Source organism: Spodoptera frugiperda, chromosome 26 (assembly GCF_023101765.2).
Source record: "Spodoptera frugiperda isolate SF20-4 chromosome 26, AGI-APGP_CSIRO_Sfru_2.0, whole genome shotgun sequence".
NCBI classification, from domain to species: domain Eukaryota; kingdom Metazoa; phylum Arthropoda; class Insecta; order Lepidoptera; family Noctuidae; genus Spodoptera; species Spodoptera frugiperda.
This window is the reverse complement of record NC_064237.1, coordinates 3,835,038-3,858,606: the sequence shown is the minus strand read 5'-3', so window position 1 is coordinate 3,858,606 and position 23,569 is coordinate 3,835,038. Positions and strand designations below refer to the sequence as shown.

Below are 23,569 nucleotides of genomic sequence, written 5' to 3'. Positions count from 1 at the left end.
TTCTCTTTTATCTGGGAATTTAATAAATGGTATGTGAAGTATCAATAGCATAATAGCATGATATCACGGATCATAAATTAAATAAATTATATCTTTCGCACGGATAGCGATGAATCGAGAGATAGTTCTTAAATATCCATAAATAATTTCACGCTGCTAAAAAGCAATCAGCGGTCATATTTTTGTTTGTTTTTATTTATTATTACCTCTATCATAATAAAATGTAAACTCTATGGTGCAATCACAGCTTGTGTCCTTTGGTGTCGTCTACGAACATTCTTATTCACAATATTCACACTTGTGATTTTTATTAACCACTTCTCGTAATGTGCCTGAGAATCTGTCCACAATTTTCTAAGCTTCTATTAAATGCTACAACGTATGTGACTGCCATCTATTTTATGATCAAGTTGGCTCAACAAATGTTACCAAGGATTACATTTTGAAGTTTTGAAAGTCAATCGAATTTAACTGAGATTAAAATGTTCACCAACTCAATTTAGTGGAAAATTAGAATCCCAAATTGTTGTGGTAGCAAAAAAACAAATAAAAGTATTGAGATCGACGAGGCAATAAAAATTGAGAGATCCTTTTGTATCAACATGCGATGAGACTGAAACGATTAATGAACAAGTATGAAAGTGAAGACGTGCACGGAGGCTGTAATGAGAGATCGTAAATACATCAATCAATGCATAAATTCATAAAGCCTTTTGGTCGGACGCACCCTTGCAGCCTCTGGGATGTTTCCTAGACGTCGAACGGCGAAAGTGCAACAGCCGGGCGTCGCGCGCAGCGTATAAACGCCTGCGATGCACGCCGCGCGCCACTCGAGTACCGAGCCCGTAGCTGCGCGCGCGCCGCACGCACACCACCACACGCGCAGACGCACGCATGCACGCACGCACGCGACACTAGTGTGATGCAGTGATTCTTAACGTTTGTGATAGATTCTATTGCTCTCTACGAGTGATAACGCTGCTTGCATATTTTGGTACGTATTTCGATTAATTTTATCTAATTTTTAAGTCATATGTGAAAAATCTATTAGGAAAATAATTAGGAAAAATTATTCGACGCCTATCTCAATATATTAAAAAAAAACTTAAGTGGGAGTGAATTCAACAAAGTGTCTACGCCTCAAAAAATAAAAATAATTTACTAAATTATTACGAGCATGACTTCCCAAAAATTGCAGGACCTACCCTTAAAATGTAGTGGCAACATAAAATATAGTTACATCAAAAACAAGCTACTTATAAATGAAGATAATAGGATTCAATCAATATAAAACGGATAAAAAATTTCAAACTAATAATTCCATTTATAAAAGTAATTTCAAGTCAACGTCATTATTTTATGAATAACTTAATGTAGTTCTAAATACAACAAGATTACACGACGGTCGACAGTTGCTGATATAAAATACGTATATCTCAATTATGCTAAACGCTCGCTGCTACTACTTAAAGTCGGTTTAATAGAGAACATAATTACGATCCCCTGCAATATAATTCACATTAATTTTACATGAGAAACTATAAACTCTGACTGTAGTCAATGTTCAAATAAAAATAAACCAGTGATAAATATTCTTGTTCTATCATTCATGTAAATTAATAACCATTTTTTTTTGCAACAAATAGGGCTTCGTATTAAATGAAATTATTTTCATTCATGCAGTTGCATGTTCACATACATAGATCATGTACAGAGAATGAGATCAATTAATGCTGCTTCTGCTCAGTAACAAATAATAAAATCGAATCAATTATTCTACATTCGTAGACGTTACCGTTTTGACGATAATCGATTAAGAAATCGTTTTACGCGCGTTTCCGTGAAAGTGTCCGCCGTTTGTGGGTGCGAACTGCGAACGTAGAAAGTGATGATTTCATGAACTATATTGTGCTGATTATTTGCGTTATCACGCGAACGTAATTCGATTTGGTCAAATGTGTCGTAAAGTTAACGAGTGCATCGTAGCGACGCGACGCGACGTTAATCGAGTCGAATAGACTGATATGTAAATGTAAGTAGCTGAGGAGATAAATGAGTCCGCGGCAGAGAGCAGGCGGCCGGCGCCGATAATGTAGTACAATTAATCAATAAGACATTTATATTAAACCATGCCTTACAACCATGTAATGTATTGATCAGCGTGCATATTAAAAACTTCATAATATGTATTACACCTGACGTCCTTGCGACTCGTTTGCCGGGAATACGAGAACAGAGGAATCCCGCGGAGGTTTTTACGGCGCACTTAGCGTCATGGTGTAACGAGTAAAGTAACATAAAAATAGACAAACCATAGTTGGAAAATCGATACTGGCGTCAAACCAGAATTAGCTACAGAATGTCGCCGAGTCGACGGAACTGCGGATATATGGAATAGATGGTAATCAGGCAGCCTTAGTGCCATCCAACACGCTTCTGTTGTTTTATTGCGAAGCTATCGACTTTTTGCTTTCTGTTCGAGCATAAACGAGTAGGATCACACTTAAAACAGAAGTTATATACAGACCTACCACATTTTCAAAGATTTTTTTATTGTAGGTAAGGGCAGAACTGTTCATAGACTCACCTGACATTTTTCTATAAAAAATAAAAGATAAGTGCTCCACATCCTGACAGGATGGCCCGTCGCGTCACTTAGATATTTAATACAACGTTGTGCGAGCATTTTTCTCGCTGTTATGACATGCTCGAGATGAGACATGTTCACACGACAGCAAGTATTTAGCTAGAAACTCGATGTGACACAATTACTCAGAAAATTATGCTACTTAGAAAAAATAAGTCAACTATATATTTTATCAGCTAACACATTTCCTTCGCGGTCTTTAATTATCTCCAGTTGCGATGTCTCGTTCTATTCTGGATCATTTCGACACGCAACGGTACTAATATCGGGCTGGTACAAATAAGGCCCGAGACACCGGGACACCGGCGTCACGAACCCGCCTAATGGATGCTGAGTGGCCTTAAACAGCTGCTATTAAATTTAGTCCCACTCGCATACCTCGGGAATTTAAACGCGCAAATTATTCTGAACATGTATGAATGCTGGATTGTAAATTGTTGCGTACGATTATCCTTTGAGTGCCCAAGGTTCTTCTAGGAACGGCCAGGATAGAGCCTCCCCGCTGCCCGAACACTAATAGTTCAAAAGTCATATAAAGTTGGCGCACGTCTGATGCATATGTGGAAATGTGGAAACTATAAAGCCCAGTGAATTGTATGAACATTACAATTTGTAGTTTACGCCTTAGCAGGTATTTTTTTCAATCAATTTATATCTATTGTTTATACATATTTCACATCTTCTCTTCTGAGGTTTTTTTGAGGGCATGTCGGAGCTCCTGCGTAATGACGGAATGTTGTTTGGTCATAAACCTAGACTGCAAATTTAATAATACTTATTATTTTCACTTACAGTAAATAGTGAAAACAAATTAATTCCATCCATCAAATAGTTGAACGTTGTACATTACTGTAAAATTAAACCACTGGAACGTAAATGCAGCTGATTTAACAAACGTTTTTCGTTTCATTTTATTTGCATTATTATTTCCAAAGCGAAACTGCAAGTGGTGCGGTGACGTTCACAAAAAGTGGACACCGATGACTTGAACAATTTTGTTCGAAATTAAGAACCGCTGTTATAATAAATTTTGTCTTTATCTACTAGACGTGATGAAATTAGGGACCTGTGTAAAAATAAAACAAGGTGTGAAAGTTGATCGCACTGAAGACGTGACTTCCGCTTTGTCGGCTTTGAATTTGCACCAGAAAGCGTGAACACATGTGCAGCGGTAAAAAATGCATGACCGATGCAATTTGACAGGACAATCATCGATCTTCTTAAGATATTTGCGATGAAAAGATCAATATCTACACGCTCTGCGTTACGTAACCGTAACAGAAATAATTATCTTCCGTTAGTTAGTTAGTTAGAGAGAGTTATTTTATTAATAAATAAACCGTAATTAGGCGAGACGTGAGAAACAAATCGTAAACGATTTTATCGATTCATTTGGCAGTTGAATCAATATCTCTAGAATTTGAAATAATTGTTGTTTCCGGCGTAAAATGAAAAGCATGGAAAGTAAATTGTACACAGCTCAGTCAGAAATACAGTAGGCGGGCTTATGTCACTAACTCGCTCGGAGTGACAGATTCGTCACGATACAGTTCACACCACATATTCCCACGAAAGTAGGTGCGTACTCAACAAAAAAGCACTCGTCTGTATTCAGTCTGCGATGTCCGTAATCATGATTTGCCGAAATTGGTTTACGAGTTCATTCGATCACGCGAACAGTATTGTGCTCGATTCAAATTCCATGGAGCGCCCAGCACCTCTATTATCAAGGAGAAGAGTCGAGTTTCTTTGACTCGTAAGGTTTAGTGTTACTTTAGGGCCGAACACTTTCGCTGCATCAGTCATGATCATGATTTTATAATGATAGACAAATTGTCGTGTAACTTGTGACCGTTGACCCACGACTGGAATTAAGTCATTATATGTGCATAACTTACGACTTTTATAATGTCTAAATTGTTTTCATTGAATACGTTTTCTTGACTTTCTTTTGGTGTAAACGTTTTATCGTGTTTTAGCAGGTCTTTGATACTCGGATATAAAAATGTGAAACAAGTGCTTTGTCGTTGGAGGTGGTCTCGAATACATATGCAAGAGCTTCATGCTAGAATATACCTATATGCTGGAAATCTTAGATTCTTCATTCCGAGTTATTTGTATTTAAATGATTCTGAATCATCATCGTATTGGAATGATACAGCTATACTTACTGAATCTAAATACAATTACCTAATTAACGAACAAAGACTCCGATTGATTGGCCATTGTTTTTCGTCTAATTACAAAATGTATGTAAAAGGCTTCGCCAGTGAAAGCATCATTAGCATTGCGAATCAGAACTTTGTTTAATTATCTCATTAGAGTGCGTTTACATTACACGCCGAGAATACGAGTGTCCTTAGATAGGGCACCACTTATCTAATATGAATGCACTTATTGCACAATGGTCCTTTGTGGCGTAACTTTATTTGCATTGAAACAAACTGTATTGATGTTATTTATATGTGTGTGAAAATCTATTTGGATTAAAATTATGTTTATGTTCTTGGCCGTTGATCAGTCAAACGGCTGAATAAAACTAAATCAAATCATATAAATATTGTTGTTTTTCATTATTTAACAGAACTGTTAACTTGGACCGATATATTTTTACTGAGGAAGCATGCTGATTGTTAGTGCATATGTCTCTAAGTCCCTATACATTCCATCTCAACGGACTATTAGAATGCATCTGTATCCGTAAACAATTTACTCTGCATACCTCAGTTTCTTTAATTAAATCCAATTCTTGGATATCGGCATAAAATAACCAAAATAAGTTTTATTACAATCGAATATAAGAGTTATTTTACAACAAATTCTGTTATAGTGAAACTATGTACGTTTCTTATAGAAAAGTCAACTTGAAATTTGCAAAAAAATGGTCAGTGTTTACCAGCTCTCTCCTTGGCGTCACAATCGCCAGTATTTGAATAGACCACGCACATGTGATCCTCTATACACTCGTGTACCACTTGTGTTTGTACAGAATACGTCAGTAGGTCATTCTTAATTGATTTTTTGTGTTCGTAAGGTACTAGTTATTTTTTGTCATTGATTTTGTTTTTGAAGGAAAAGTTATGAGGTGATAAAGAAGTTGAAAATATCTTCGGTGTTTTTGAAGGTAATAATGTTATTAATATTGTTTTACGAAACGAAGAAAGTATGGCAAAACTCAAGAGCGTTGGAATCATGATCAGCTGTATTTTGTTTTTCTTTTTTTTTGGTGACGGAACTTGAACAACTATATTTTTTGCCAAACATCAATAATAGTAGCTACGAGTACTAAAGAGCTTTATGGAATCGCACACCGATATGAATCCATTAGATAGTAAGTGTGAGAAACACACCAGATTCGTATATTATCGATTTTATGCGTACAATATGTGGCGATTAACCTACAATTGAATATGTTCTACCCACCTATTACTTACACCGGGGATAGAATGAATTAGAATAATTAATACGCACGCTTAGAGCCACAAGTTTTTTTACAACCAGTAGACGTGTAATTTCTCAACGGATAATTTAAATAGATTAACAAAACGTAGCGCATAATTGTTTTAAAAATGCTGCAAATAATTACATGTTTAAGACCTGTCTATTTTAATAGTCTTTAATTACATTTGTGGGAGTAAGCCCGGCTGTCCAGGTGGGGCGGTAAAATATAGAAGTTGTTTAGTATACTACTGGTCATTTCTCATTACCGCACTCACCGTATGAATTATGATTCTTTAATAAAATATGTCTTTTGTGAAAAGTTATTTACGATAATTGTAGGCTTCGTGTTTTTCCTGATACTCCCTTATTACTTAGGTACTTATTGTTGACTAGTAATTAAGCGTGAATTTGTTAAAATATCAAAACATCTTGCGGCAGAAACTATTATTTCTAATTTTGAGTTGTACTTAATGAATCCATGTGATAAATATAAAGTATAGCTTATCTTGAAGTATTGGACGTCCCTTATGCTCAGTACTGTGGCGCCATTAGCAGACAGAAGCGCCAAGAAAAACTGATGTTAGCCTTTAATATGCCTTTAATGAACATAATTGAATACTTTTTACATATTCAAACAGTTCTATAGAAAGTACAATTTTTATGTTCTGTTTTCATAGAAAATTACACGAGTGGTGTTTTGTTTCCGACAAATTAGATTTAATTACTGTGTCGTAAGCGATCTGATAACTTTTATGTACACGATCTCGGAAAGCGAATGAAAAGATGAAAGTCATAGTCAGTTATTATTTTCTTGTTTTCTTTTTTTTTTGTGTATTTGGTTTAGTAATCATTGGAGCCAAGCGTGAAGTTTCTTTGGGGTCGCAGGTTACGAGTATTTATTATTATGTCTTTTTGATTTGACAATTGGATGACTCAACACCCGTTAGATTAAAATGCTCTACTCTACGTAGTATAAGAAACCGCACAAACACAGAACCATGCATTATGTTAACTAGCGAATCACTCACACGTGTATCGGGTGCATGTACTGATAAATCTGGCCGAGGTCCACGCGGAATAAGAAGTACAATTACCAACAATCGCAGACTAACTGACATCATAACTCACACAACTGTTTGCTGATTCCACTTGGAGATCAAAGCAGACGTCGCGATGTATGTATCGAGATTATCTTAGTACTTCCGTTACTTACCCAGTCTTGTAGCGTCCCTACTTAGGATTCATACGCACCATCTCGTTATGGGTGCATGGATGACGTCTTGTAGGAACCATGGCGTTACTGTTACGCGTATATGGTCAATATACACCAGTCCGCGGTATAAATATTAATGGACCGTCTGAAAGACCATGGTTAGCGTGTGAACTGAAAATTAAAATATCCGTAAGACACGTGAGGGGACTCGTTGAGCGTGTAACTGTCTGCCGAACTAGCCGGGCCCCGCAGTCAGCGGAACAATGCAGATCACTGCATAGCAATGAGATCTGGGGCGATGGTGATCGTAAAATCTCTTAAGTGCACGGTGAATAAGAATAGTGAGCGACTGAACTTTAACGCATATTTTTTTTACTTTTGCAGAATTTACTTAAATGCTTAAAAGTAAAATATTTAATGTAGGCACCCATCAGTGTCGTGTTGATAAAAATGCAAAATCTATGTTGCAGGATACTTTGTGCTATCTAAAGAGTTATAAACAGTAAAGAATGCATGTAAACGATGTTGTGCCGCAGCCTTACCCGTGTTTTCTAATCTTAAAAGTGGTAGCGTGATTTTAGATAGCTTTAAGCATTAACCTGTAATCTTAACTATGAAATGTAAAAGATTTTCTAAACCAACTTCTATTTTTATTGATAGCTGGTCTAAAGTGGTAACCTTGAGCATTCGACGGTCAATTTGTAGAAGAGTGTAATGGATCTTAAGCCTAAGTCAGACAGTTTCGTGGCCCCAACATAGTGTTCAAGGTTTTTTGAGGTTCCTGTTGTTTTGGAGCACCTCGTAACCGATTTATCGGTATTTATTACATGTATCGGTTTCACTCGGACTTCCGAATTCTGATGAATGTTTTTCTTAAGAAAATAAGAGCACTAACATTTAAATTTGGTTTGCCTTCTTTGCATACAAAATTATTATGGCGTTGGTCATCATTATCAGCTCGTTTCAGTTCATTAGACAATGGTCTTTCTAGTAGAACCCCACTATACTAGGTCTTCAAGTATTTAGCTCTTCATATCCCACTACTACGCACTGCCAGCCATTTAAACATTTTTATATAAAACGAATGTTATATTTTTTGTTTTTTGGAAATAAATTACTAAAACCAGTTGAAACAGTAATCAGATTGAAGACCAACAACTAGACCAGTGAGGTAGTACATTTTATTCTTGACAAATATTTTACTTCAACACTTGTAAGGACAGGCAATTATTTTTGCAATTTAACGAATTGCTCCACAATCCTGTGTACACAACTTAAATGTCAACCTGTGCAATGTGTACCCTCCACATCAAGCCATACAAAACCAGTATAGACTGACCTTTGAATGTACAGAAAGACCATACAAAGCGAGACCATGATAAACTGGTTTTGTATAGCTCCATGTGCAGTCGTTTGTTTGTACTTACCTGTTGTTCGACTGCCTGTGTTCCTGATGACCAGCCTTGATAAATATTTTATAATTGATTCGAAATACATGCGTTTGCGCATCTCACCTTATAAGGAATCGGTGTAAAGTTGTCTGTAATATTTTACGTATGTTACGACATGTTATTTGTTTGTTTTATTATTAAAAACTTAAAGTTTATAGTAGTTACTTTACGTATTATTTCTTTGATTTTTGTTGGGGAAATATTTTAATTTTTCCTCGTTAGGTATAATTTCAAAGAATGTTTATAATATTCATGAGAATATTATAATTTACTTAATGAGTCACAAAGTCGGTTTTGACTGGGTTACTAATTAATCTTCAAATGGCAATTAGGCGGAACTCTGGTCGGACGAACGCACCATAAGTGGTTTAATATTTGAATAAACCTAAACTGAACAAACTTCTTAATTGATAATTGTTGTTAATTGTCGACAATAAAAAATGAATGACAACCTTTGTGTTCAAAACATTCTGTAATATTCCAATTAATATTTTTCGATTCGAAAATGCGATTTTTGTTATTTTATTGTTAGTTTCTTTTTTGGAACACGCAAAATTTAAAAAGAAAAATCGTGTGAGAAAAAATAAGATTAAATATAATTTATTTCATTTTTATCTGTCTGGCCGTAGCGATAAATACTAGTGTCACAATTAATAAAAAGTTTAATTAAGCACTGTGTAAGCTGCGAATGAAAATTACTTGCCTAGTAAAATATTTTACAAGAAGGTAGTTAAAAATGTAGTCGTTAATTAAACAAGAAAACTGATACATTTATATACAAAGTATTAATATTTTTACGAGTTTATACATAATAAAGCATATAAAATTGTGAATGTAATATGTGTATTCTCCACAGATATTGTAGTTGAGATGTTATGCGATAAAAATATTATTGTTCCAGCGAGACATTTTTCATTAAAAATATTTTTTCTTCTTTATTGAAAGCGTTATAAAACTTAAATTATCACCTTGTATGACTATCTTGCTTTGTTTCTTTAAAACAGTTAAATATTATACCGTACGTTTATTCGAATGGTTTTAAATTACACGATATTATTTTTCTTTAGTTTTTATGAAAATATGTAGTAATTGGATGCTGGCTTGTTTAAATAGAGTTACTTTTTTAAATATTGAAATTATTTTAATGTCGTTTTTGCCTTGAAGTTGTAGTTAAGTTCAAGTTTATTATGTTGGCATTGGCATCTACCTACACCTACCTATATTTATGTACAACTAGCAATTTAGTTTTCTTATCGCATTACAATACTAGTGTATAAGCGATAAAATCACGCTATCTCAATGTTATCAAACGTGTAACATGTAACTTGAATGGTTTATATTTCTTTTTATTAACAGAGTAAGAGGACAAACAGTTTTTAGTTATTTTGAAGTACGAAAGTTTGTTAATTATTATGTTACTAGCTTCTCCTCCCAGCAGCTTCGTTCGCTTTTCCATGGGATAAAAAGTAATGTATGTGTTATTCCAGACCATGTTTATCCCTGTTCCAAGTTTCATCTCCAACCCTTCAGCTGTTTTGACGTGATTTAGTAACAAACAAACTCACAAACACGCAAATATAATGCTATATATAATGAATTAAATGTATCTTACTAATAAGATACATTTAATTCAGCACACACAATGCATGGTCTAAATAATTCACAATTGACTAAAAATAAACGGGTTCAGAATAATTCCACAAATGGAAAGCCAGAGCAAGAATTTACAATTCGTGCTCACTTGCCTTCAATTTAAATGACAGCAATATCCAGTCTACCGGTGCATGTATCAGTGACCACAACAAGGGGATAAACTGGGTTAATATCCATCCAATATCTGAACTTCAAAGCACTTCATAACGACTCAATAAACGTCAATCAGAAATTATATTTATGTATCAAACACCTACATTACGCCCACCGCTATTTCTGCCAGTCCTTTTGAAATTAGGTATATAACCATGTCATAGGATATGTATTCTATGCTTGTCTATTGTCAACTGCCTTCAAGTCAAACATATTAGGCATTCTTGTCGTTCGATTTCTAGTTGCAACGAAATATATGCGACAAATCTATCTAAAGTTATCTAGGGTATGTATCTACCTACCCACGTTATAAACTTTGAAGTTTGAACAAATATTATGTTAAAAATTTATAAAATTTTGTATAAATTTTTCTACATTACCCTTAGAATACTTACTTGTTACTCAACGAGTCGATAAGTTTCTCTTAGTCTCAAACTGACGGAAAACTTGATTATTTTCCATTTGAAATGTGTTGAAACATGAATCAGTTAACACGAACTTGATCAGACATTGTGAAACAGGCCCCTAATCTTTAACGTCTCAACAATTCAATAGTCTCTAATTTCAGCTTGTCCATTGAATTATTGGTGAATTTCTATTCAATTATCTGCTTAGCGGACTAACAAGACAGCTATTTGCTGAACATTATCGGCTAGTACGCTGCAACAGTCAAGCTATTGGCAGAAACACTATCTGTAATACATTGCAACACAATGCTTTGGCAGGGCTAATAAGAAAGTCCTAGTACTCCCAGTGCAACTTTACCTTTTATCTTTTGACCTTTTCACCAGTTTATCTTTTGTTTTGTTACGTAATTTAAGAGTAGGTAAATGTTAAATGTGTTTGTATTTGTACGATTTATCTTTGACATAATCTTCGTAAAGGAATATGGGGTTAGTAAGTGTTGAACTATTTGTTTAAAGTTAATGTATTTTTTATAGAATATAATGTAACTGGTGTTGATATAATTATGTGTTTCAGAATATTTATTTATGCGTATATTTTTAGCTATGTTTTTAATGCACCATTAAAAGAAACTACAATTCTTTGGAGACATATCACATTTCTTTCTTATTTTCTGATTGTAAAAATGTCGTCTATAATCATATTTTGTAATTGGAATCTCAATTTCAAGGTATTTAGATTGTTATCTTAGGTGTACACTGTAGTAAACGCATCGCGATTTCGTTTCGGTGATACTTCTCATGTTGTTTCGTTAATAAAACGCATGAAATAATCTTCCTCGTACGACACTAAAACGTCAAACGTCTCCAACAGGATACGAACTTGGTGAAAATATAAAATCAACAGTAATGGTTTCATAACTTTCTTATATGCGTACGAGGACATTCTAACAATCTATGTCTTCATTTCAAGTGTCCTGGAACGGATTCAGATCTAGCACATGGCATATCATCAATATATGAAATGTCCCTATAAGGAAGTGGCACTATTCGTGTAAATCAGTTGAAAGCAACGTTTATGAGTATTATATATTTGTTCGCGCCGCCTTCACTGTGCGGAGAGCGCGGAGAAGTAGTAAGTGTAACGAAAGGGTGCTCGATAAGGAAGCAGAATCCAATAACAATTAAACTGTGTTCATTGCGTACCAGCCTCGAGAGTCATCTATATCAAGCACACGTCGGGGATCACTTGGTGCACTAGATAACAACGACTGTTAAATAAATACCGCTCTATATAGCACGCGTGCACGCCTCGGGAGAAGTGATATTGCATGTACCATACCTACGATCATTACAATCAGTTAACTGTACTTAGATCAACAAGACTTCAGTTAGGACGATTGTTAAATCTAAATTATGATATTCTAATATGTTAGTGGTGGTTTCGCTTTATGTATTCCAAGATCGAAGTAGTCTAGAAAGGCGTAGGCATTGCAAGTTTAACATCAGGTGTAAATCAGACATACATTTTGATCAAATATTATAAAAAAACCCTTTGAGGAAAAAACAGTCTGTCTTATACATTCTTACAACTGTTTATCGCAAAGCATACAACGTTTAGCCAGTAGTATAATTGTATACAGCAACATGGAAGCTAGTTACAAACTACTGCGCTTGGAACACTGATCGGCGTTAAAATTATGTAATCAACGATGCTTAAAGTCAATCGCCTTAAAGCTGCAAATTGAAATTGAATTTTAAGCTCTTAATTATAAGATAGAACCTTTTTAACATGAATCTTTAATTATTGCATTCCCAAGCATGTATTTAAGTAAAGATGTTGCATGGGAGGTACACTTGCATACAAACTCTGATTTTATGAATGAAGTCATCCCTAAGTAGCGATTACTATGCAACTTTGCAAGTGTAGGCTTTACTTTAACACCATGCATCTAGGTTCCTTGGAAGTAGAATATATTCATTAGATTATGGACACCTACTGTTTGAGTTCTGCCTAGTGTTTCCATTAGTATTCTCACGTAGGCAAAATACTTTATAATGTTCCAACGAAATCAACAAACAAATACGTTTTATTTTTACAAAATATTACTTAATCTGATCTTATAAATTAACTCTAGGTAGCTTAAAACACGATGTAGCTGCCTGAATAGAATTTAGTCTGTAGCACAGGCGATTAAGCAGGTACTTAGCAATTTAAATTTTCTTTAAACAAAACAGTTCTAGACCTAAATGTGTTAGTACTTTAATCTCAGCCTGATATTTTCTCTTTAACTTAATTTAGGTCGTAATTCAAAGTACGTACTATAGCACAGTGATACATCATGTCATAAAACATTCGTCAATATTATCTGAATATCAAACTTTCCCTCCAGAGTCGCAGGAGTTCGTGATCGCAAGTGGAATAAGATCGCGAGTTAAACTAAGATGTTGTACGTCTATTAACGTCAATTTAAGGTTTTGTATAGTCTACCTTCACTTGTTAGTTTAATCGTTCCCATTTCCAGCCTAGTACAAACTTAGTACTGAAATGATTTTGAATTCAATAGCCTCATTGCTTCACAAACGGTATTCTAAAGTATAATGCCGGCCGTAATGAATTTGAACTTTACTTTGCACACATTTAACGTGTGTTTTGTTTTACTATTGTCGTAAAGTCGTACGGTACATTGTTAGTCTAGTGTTTGTGTTTTTAGATCTCTTTGCTCTTAATCTAGAACTTGATTTGGCTTGATTGTTTTGCATTCAAATCAAATTAAATTTCAGTGTACAACAAGCAATTGTTAACGATTGTCTGTCTCGCTTCTTTTGTTGTATTCAAATTACAGCCTTCGTACATTTAACATAGCTTGCATATTAAAAATAACAAACACAAATGAACAGGAACACAAACGCTTCGTGCTTTTAATTCGCGCAAAACATCACAGTTTTTATACTTCATACAATTATATATTCCATCAATACATGAACAGAGCGGTAATCTATCGTGCAAACGGCGCCTACTTTGCATATAAGACAGTAAAAAGTAAAGTTAATCGCATTAAAGAGTTCATCAGAATTTCCAATACTTGAAGTTCATGCAAATTCTTTTCATTGTCAAGATTTGCACGTAACCGGTGAATGCAGACCTGGAGAATCTATGATCTGGATGCATATAATTATGGCCACTTAGTCGAGTTTTGTGCCGGTAATATTATTCTGTGAGATCTGGCAACATCGTCGGTTCACGCGTCTTTGGGAACCCGCTTTATTTATTACGTTTTAAGACCTTTTTAAGTGAGTAAGCAATTTAAATTTAAATGTTCCACTTGCGAAGTAGGTTTTGCAGGCTTCTGCGAAAAGCAGGATTGGAATGATTGGATATAGATAGGATGATTTTGGTTTTAGGATTAAGGGAGGTTTTTCTATTAACGATTTTAAGTATCCAGAATTTCACATTCTAAACTATTAGGAACTATTGAATAATTGGTGTCTTCTTATTCGGTTTATAATCAGACTTTAATTATTCTTTGCAACTGTAAAGAAATGGCATCTTGGTAAAAAAAAAACATTAAATCCGACTGGTACTAAAAACTGCCGACTACTTAACCTACAAAGCCAGTCAAAACATTAATTCACAATGTGAAAATCCGTAAATAAATACATATTAAAGTAACGAGAAACCGTTGTTGCAAATATAATCGTTGGACAGTTTTATTATTTTTTGCGATTGGCTACATTAACGGTAACATCTCGTTGAAGATGTCACGAGTCTCTTCAAAAACAATTTGAGGTTCAAGAGGTACTTGATGTTTTATTCCGGAGGTACTTGTACTTGTTTGTACACAGGCAGACAAAGTGCCAAGTGTTAGCTCTGCACTTGATTTCATGTCGGCTTTTATAGTACTTACTTTAGAACAAACGTTTTTCTTCGTGTACCGCAATGTTCTAACATACATGTAGAATGCTATAAAGAGCTAGATGTCGCATGAATATTGATTGAAAGTACTGTTACTTACTAATAATTTTTTCTCTGATAGAAATGTAAGAGGAAACATATTTTTTGTTTATTTAAACAAATCGATTAACTACTTCAACTTTTTTACGTAAGCTAATATTAAGAAAACACTAATGCCTAATATTTAATTGAGCAGTTACTTCAGCCTTAGAGAGCCTAGAGCCTTTCATTCAGATGCTTGATCGTACCATTTGATAGAGGCACCAATATTATTTCATGACAGTTAGAATAGACGTGCGGCATCTAGCATTCTATGTCAGTGTAAAACAGTTTATTTCTGCAGTAGTTTGTACAAGCCGACTTATTTCGGTATTACAGTTGACGGCTGTTGTGAAGTGGTTTGTATTAGTAGATTATTAGCAGTAGATAGACAGCTGTTGTCCCGCGGTTAGTTATTGATACATAATTTGTGGTTAAATGATAGCTTTGTACTGCATTGAGTTGTTAGGATACTTTATCGTTGCTTGGCAACAGAATTGTTGCTTTATTCATATATTAAAGTTAAGGAATGGAATACTAATAAAATTCGTTTACTGGAAAGCATATTAAGGACCTAATTAATTCTACGTACATTTAGTACCGACAGGTATTGTACAGGTATCTATGTATCATCTTATGTTTTTAAATCCAGAATATCAGTCTTATATTCGGAAAACCGCACAGAAAGAGTATTATCATGTATCATATATATAACCATATTGCTCGTATGTCGTTAATGTCTTCGCTGCAATTCCACTTACACTTAAACAATTTTTTGCCACAAAAAGTAGTGATGTGTCCGACATTTTCGAATGTATTATTATTAACATGCAAATAGAGCGGTGCCGTGTATGGAATAATTGTTTGACACGAATACACTGCAAAAACGTATCAATCATGCTAATAGAGATGTTCCAATAAACTATTCGATTTTATTCACGCTTTAATTTTGATCGATTAAAGTTGTTTATTAAAAACCTATTTGTATCCTTAACTTTTATTTTGTTTTTGTTACAAGACTTTCAACTGGTTCTTAACAAAAGAGGGGTATAAAATTAATAACATCTTCACTGAGTTATCCATGCAGGATAACTTATTTTATTCTTGTGATTCATAATAAAATACTCAGATGGATATCAATGTCGATACATAGCTTTTTTAATTCCATCAGATAGCAAATCCGTCTCATAAGCACATAAGGTTTAAAATACTTTCGAAATTCCTTGCAAATAAGATTACTGGAACTTAGAATTGAATGCACCAACTCGTTGGAAACTAAACCTCTTCGGAATATCGGGAATCAATCGCTTGTCACTCGTCAAGCGGCAGACAATGGCGTCTAGCGTTCCTCGAAAGCCAGAGCCAGACCTATTGCATAGTGCAAGTTTGTTTTACTGTAACGCGATCGACACGTTTATGATTTTAGGCGCTCTGATTGGCCAGCTCCAAGTTAATTAACCAATCAGAGAACTAAATAGTAACGTTTCGAGCGCGTTAACTTTAGAATTACTCGCATTTAGTACTCTTCTCGATCCAGTTGTGTTTTAATGATTTGTTAAATTTCTACGTTCAAAATATTCTATGGATGGTGGAAGTCATGACGCAACTAAATCTGTTAGTTAAACAATGGAATCTATTGTATAAAGTTTGAAAGTAAGGAACGCGAAGTTTTTACAGCTGTAAATTCGCTTACGTATTTATTTATTTACGTATATTGGTACGATTGGCAAAACTATAATATTTTGCGATTGTTAAAACTATAATTTATAAGACTGGTATACTGATATAAATAAAAAACGAAGAGCGAAATATTAAAGTACCATGAAAAAGTTATTCCTCTTTCAAATGACGTAGGCGGCAAAAATGTTTTATTTTTAATTTCACGCTGATTATATAAATAGCCAGCTCGATGATAATAAAATACTTAACTTTTATTAAATATTATGGCAATAGTTTGAAGAAGCTACAATAATAGATGATACTACATCGCAGTGATTTGGATTTCGTAAGTTAAAATGATGCGTAGGTATCATAAAATATAATTACCGATATTTGCTAAGATTTTAATTGCCTATTTTAGCAAAGCGCGTATGCCGCTAATTATAAACAAAGCATTTTTGAAACTGTGTGGTTATACCTATTTTTTATTATTATCAATTCAAATAGTTCCCTAATCCACGGTCAGTTATTCAATAAATTTCAATATACGGAACTGTAAAGTCGCACACTCGTCTGTTTATCAATGAGATGTCTCGCCGTAACAGTACACAAGCCAGTTATGGGCTCACCAGCAAAATATTCAATACCACTTTGTTATAAAGTAAAATCGTCAATGTTGCGAATACATTCATACATATCTCTCTACTTGTTAAGTTAAGCCCACCATGTGTATGTTAACTTTGTATTGAGATACAATGTTCTACATATGTGTAAGGAATTTTACTAGGAAATTGCTGCTATTGGTTTATATAGAGGGTTTACGTGTTTGGAAAACACTAATACTAGGTATTGCCTTTTCTAAATAATTGAGAGCGAAGTGATATTGGCGGCCTATGATTTTAGTTTACCAATAAAATCAGGAATTACAATTTATTGCTGTGCGAAGATGTCAGACTCCCATTTAAGTTTAATAGGTTGTTTTATAGTCGTATTTACGATATTAATCTTCGAGTAAGTAATAATAATTGATGTTATTAGTTGCTTTAATTCTAGAGAATTTACTCTTGACAGTGAACTTTTTTTAAAGTTTTACTAAGGGACGACTTCTAAGTAATCATTAACTGTTTTTGAATGTGGCAGTGAGAAATAACCAATTAATATCTACATTTCTATCTAAGTACACACGTTCTCATAAATAGAGTGGTTATTTACCTAAATAAAGTTATGTAGGTGAGTAAAAATAAAACAATTCATTAAGGACCTTTAAAGGCTACAATTTAAGTATTTGTCATCGTTAGGCTAAGACCGTTGTCCGACCTATGTCTTACAAGTTGTGTTGTGTAAACATGAAATAATGAACATTCTGTAAACAAGTGACAATGTCCTTTGAAAACATGTGTTGTGAGTCTCTCAGTGTGAATAGGTCACAAAAATATACTGTTAAATACCTACGTTATACCTATGTACCTACAATAGATGGTTCATATGGGACGTATATTCTAGGAAGAACTACGTAACATAAACTCGGTATACTTGCACATTTTTTTAAGTATACATATTTAAACAAATAGAAGAGGGGAATCAATTCAATCATGGGTTCCAATTAATAAGTTACATCTAGATTCCCCAAGTGCATCCAATAGAAATGTATAGATGATTGACTTTAATGCGTAATATTGTATTCAAGAAGTTGTACAAAATGAAAAAGTGGAGTAGTAGTGCTAGTAAAACGGTACCAAAACTGAGAATCTGCGGCGATGTTAAATCGCAACGTTATGCCGCGCTAACGACCTCGTAAATGGCGCGATCCATGAAAAATTTACACTCCATTGTGAACAAACTACGTATAAATTATTGTAGCTACATCTTTTTGGGATTCCGTGAGGATTTCTGTGGAACTTCTTTTCTAAAAAGATTTCTCTGAAATGGACGTGTAGTAGTTGATTAAAACACTTAATTAAAGTATTTCTTAAGAGCAACACGTCTCCTTCATTGCTCCCAAACTCTCGTTATTGCACAAGGAGGATATAATCGGACAGGTTACTCCAGAGTTTTATTTCGATTGTAGAGAGGTATTCCTTAGTTAAGTAATATTCTAAATCGATCATGGGTTTGTTTATACATACGCAGCGATATCATGGTTTTATTTTGTGTCTAGAGTGTCAGAGAAGGCTGGAGAATTAAAAAGCTACTTTTTTTAAGTCCTAGTCAAATCAAATCAAATTATTTATTGCATTCATGTGTATGTAGATTAGTTTCAACATAAAACCCAGTTAGGGTTTTTATTTGCGGGTAACAGTTAGCTAATGTCATAAAATACTAAGACGACTTGTTAGAAATTGTATTTAAATAAATCTAGAACTGTCATGTCAGGCCATATGTTTGTGTCATTATGTATGAAGGTTTTTTTTGTACAACGGAACTCCTAGCGCATCAGTGTGACTGTACATTGGATTAGTTTTAAAACAAGGCATGAAATCTTTATAGATTTTAATGAATTTCTTTTCTATTTTCAATACGGTCTTTAGACTTTAGAGAGAGAGAGAGATCATTTTCATGGGAAAATGATTTTAAGCAAAGTAGAAAACATATTCATGTCCTTTTGTTTCCTAAAAGTTAATTTATATTTTTATAAAAGAAATCGACATCATACGTAAAAAAAAACATTTTATTGCTAACTACGAAAACAAAAGAAATTCTTTTAAAGCCTTTAAGCTATAAAAACATATTCTTCTTTACAAAAAACTTCTATTCCGACTATTGTTGATAAAAAGGGAGTATTTCCATTGGCCACATATTTATGGCGAAGTAAAAACTGAATACATCCATACTGATCTAGCGGTGGCGTTCTTGTGATTGATTAACAGCGATTTGTATCAAGTAGATATGTCTGCGCACGCGCAAGTATCCGACGACGCGTGCGGGAGAATTTACTCACCGTTGCACGGTGTTAGAGCTTTTGTCCGATATTGTGAACTTTGCCAGTAAATCAATGTTTGTTGAAATAAGATTTAAAGGCTGTTTATGAAATGTTTAACTATTTGTTTATGTAGGTAGATAATGAAGGCATAAACATTTTTTTAATACACTACAACACCAGTGTTCGCATTATAACTGGTTAATATTAAAGATACTTAATTTATTAATTTAACATGGATAGAAATAATCGTTTTGCAATTTTATATCGTTTTGTAGAGTTTCGTAGAGACTGATAATGTAGCCAGATGTAAATTTTTACAAAGGACTTAGAACATAGCAAACGAAATGTGAACAAGAAATAGTGTACCTACATCACTGCTTACAACTTTAAGAAAAAAAAGGCGTGACGATTATAGAGCCTACATATTTCTATACAAAGAATGGGGGCTACCGTTCGTTCCGCTGAGGTTTTGCTATGAAGTATCAATTCATACATACCCAACAACCTCGGAGGCCACACCCAGAGAAACTCGGAGATATCTAACAGCAAAAAGGTGCATAAAAACTGATCTGGTGACGGTTCTAGTAATAACGTCATCATTCCTGTGTAATGACGCGTTGTGGTCCGTTGTTGCGAATTACAACATGTTACCGCTAATGTCCTATGTAATAGCTGGGATTGTTCTTGTGTAGTTTACTGCTTTATATTATTGCTCAGCTAGTGTTACTTTTCCAATTCCGATTGAGTAACTGTTCGTTGTAGAATGGATATTGGAATATTACACAAAGCCTCATGACAATGATTAACACATTCAAATATTGCATCCCGACAGTTTGCGAACTTCCTTATTAAACCTTCCAGTTGGTTCCAGTATTACATTTGTTCTCCCTTCACAAAAGTTAAATGAGTAACTAAGTGTTGCCGTTCACTGCGAATTCGATAAACTCATGGATTCTCACTAATGGAGATAAACTTGGAACATACTTCCGCGTCCACAGGGCTGTCGCGGCCACGAGACTAGTTCTCAATTAAATCTCGAGAAAATTGAATTTATTACAGATGTCTGTCCTTTATTGGATCAGATATCGAATGGAAATAGAAGGATTGAGGCGTTGAGAAACTGGACTGACACGAATAATTATTTAAGTCCATTAAATGTATTGCCAAGTGATAGGATTACTTCGATCATTTAAACATTAACTTTAAGTTTATCTGGGAATTCTATCTGCTAACAAGTTTTTTCAATCCGCGCTTGATATAAATAGCATTTTAAAAGGGCTATTAGCCGCCATTTTGCAACAACTCAATTGGTGTGTTCTTATGATATTTTTAAATCACTTGCAGCCCTACAATGTTGTAGATGAGCGAGGAAAAAATGTGAGGTGTTGCGTACACACGTGCGCGTACACATCGATCGATGTAATTATGTGGAATCTGTTTCAATGGGACAATTTGCAGAAATATTGCACATGTTAATACATACGAGTGCATTGGATAAACCCGAGATTTACTAACGTGAAACTATTTTATATTAAAGCAGGTACAATATCTTGGTAATCGTGACAAAGCAGTGAGTGAGTAACACGAACTGTAGCATTCTCTTAAGTCATCAACCGGGCAAATGAACTGACATTAAAAAATAAAAATATTTTAGTTTAAGACACATGTGGCGTGCATTACGATCGCCTTGATACCTACTTTATGTTAAATAGTAAGATTACATTGAAATAGTAAAATATTTAATAGTACTCAGCAAGTCGATATTACCTGTTACAGCGCGAAAATAAACATGCATATAATATTTCTTGTTTTTTAACCACTAACCGACTGGATGTCTTGTGTGTGTACCTTCATAGGTTGCGGTTTTACTTCTAAAATAAAGAAATAAAGCCACGCCTTTGCGTTGTCCAACTTGTAGATAGACATATTTAATAATACATGTGTCTATGTGTATGTGTACGTAATAATAGGAAAAAATTAATAATGCAATTTACTATCAACAAAAAGCATGTTACTTGTTTTAAATTTACTGGACAAGCTTCTATTAAAAAGAGGTATTGCCTACAACATTTTACACAGAGATACCAAACAATCTTAAAGAATTAAGTCATAAACTCTTGTTGTTTTTGCAATAAAATAAGTAAAGAAGTCAACAACTCAATCAGAACTAGTATGCTCCTACACACAAATTAAAAACGACCACAATTCAAATTGCACAGCCCATAATAAATCACTGACAAAAGCAACAGAGAAAAATAAAGCCATAAAACTTTATTATAAACATAATCGTCAGCATCTTTCCAGCAATTATCTATCATAAGGCCAACAGAAGTAAAACTACGTAACGAAATAAAACTAAGTTGATATGAACATATAACATTAAGCGCGGACAGGCGGTTGCTTGTCTGCGCAGGATTACACGGTCGGCTCGGAACAAACAAATTACCTCGCGACAGCACGCATTGAAACCTATTCACGCCTCGAGGAGCCTCTTCCAGTTTATAGACCACTGAGCGGTGATCTGTGCTCCTATAGTCCGTTTGATGAAATGATGATACGTGTTTACTCTGAAACAGTTCCTAAGAGTTTTTATAATTTTATCGTACAGTAAGAGAAGATTGTCTAGAGATTGTCGTCTATAGAGATTGTTAATCTCAACTGCATTATTAAAAGACACCATTTCTGCAGTTAACATAATATTTTTAACCGGCCTATCTGGAAGTCATTGGGGGAGGCCTATGTTCAGCAGTGGACGCTGATATGATGATGATGATGATGATGTTTTCAAATGTTTTGCATGATTACCAATGATTTTAATTTTCAGTTTGTCGGTTTTCCGTAAGTTAGAATATTCATCACAAATAGTGCTTTCTAACTTATTGTTAGATGTAAGAATCCAAAAAGCTAATTGACAGTCGATATGCCTCCACTACCATACGCAAGTTGTACATGACCAGATGTGCCCAACAAGTAAAGTTGTTGGAGATCCTAGGAACAGGAATAGTGTTGTTTTATTCATTAATCGTTGTTGAATAACTTAACATTGAGATACTAACATCCTGAAAAAAGTGTTACGGTAAATACCATTCATGGTCAAGTCCGATATTATAACAATCTAGTAAAATACAGTACATGTGAAATTAAGTTCTGATTCCTAGAAAAATATTACGTATTAAATCACTTCATCCTACTGTTATTCTGATTATGATAAAATATATTCCTAACTGAAACACATAGTTCACAAATACAGCAATAACTGCAACATATTTTTTCAACCAACAAACGATCTTATCGCTCATAAAGGTAATACGCGCGATTACGATCGTCGTTAGAATCATGCGCTTGCGCCGGTCAGCCGCAGGCATCCCGCCCGATTTGCGGGCTACGGCTGATCCTGCGGGATATTTACCGTTCGCATTCCACACGCCATAGCTGCCACACACTGGCCATCATCGACGTGCATGGCACATGTAATTGGAGTTGAAATATTCGGTCCTACGTTACAGTAAAATATTCTGTAAACCATATAGCATAGCATCACTAGTATCAATCCTGCAGCATCAGTTTTCCACTAGCCGTCCCTCCAAGTATATGATACCTTGATTCTGTTATCTCAAAGAGAAATGCATTTATTGCAACTTCCATATTAAATCGTCGCACGCGCCTGCAAGCCTATATTAATGATCGCGATTATTTGTTTAAAATGTTTTGATCACGTGACAAGCGCCAGTAATCACGTCACCGGATACGTTCCCGATACAATTTACATTTATCGTTCCTAAGTCTAGAATTATCGCAGCCATCAGACATAAAGTCTAATTACAAAGCTTAACGATATTATTAATTTATTCATAAAATATTGATAGCGACTTAGTTTCAAGCTAACTAAGCTATAAAGTAGCCCTTAAATTATAGGTTCGGGTGGACGTTTACGGCCAATCTTATCTTGTACGTGACACATGTTGGGGAGCCTCTGTTATTAGTCAATTCTTTTAAGATGTTTTGTACTAAAACATATTACAAATTAAAAGTAA

The 23,569-nt window shown here is 34.5% G+C and overlaps 1 protein-coding gene across 1 annotated transcript in view; it reads left to right on the top strand.

The window, feature by feature from the left end:
• The first annotated feature begins 806 nt into the window (after positions 1-806).
• Positions 807-23,569, top strand: part of LOC118264151 (uncharacterized) — an 85,198-nt gene continuing 62,435 nt past the window's right edge. Inside the window, exon 1 of the mRNA XM_035576567.2 lies at positions 807-994. The gene's annotated coding sequence lies outside the window, so the exon portion shown is untranslated. The remainder of the gene's footprint in view (positions 995-23,569) is intronic.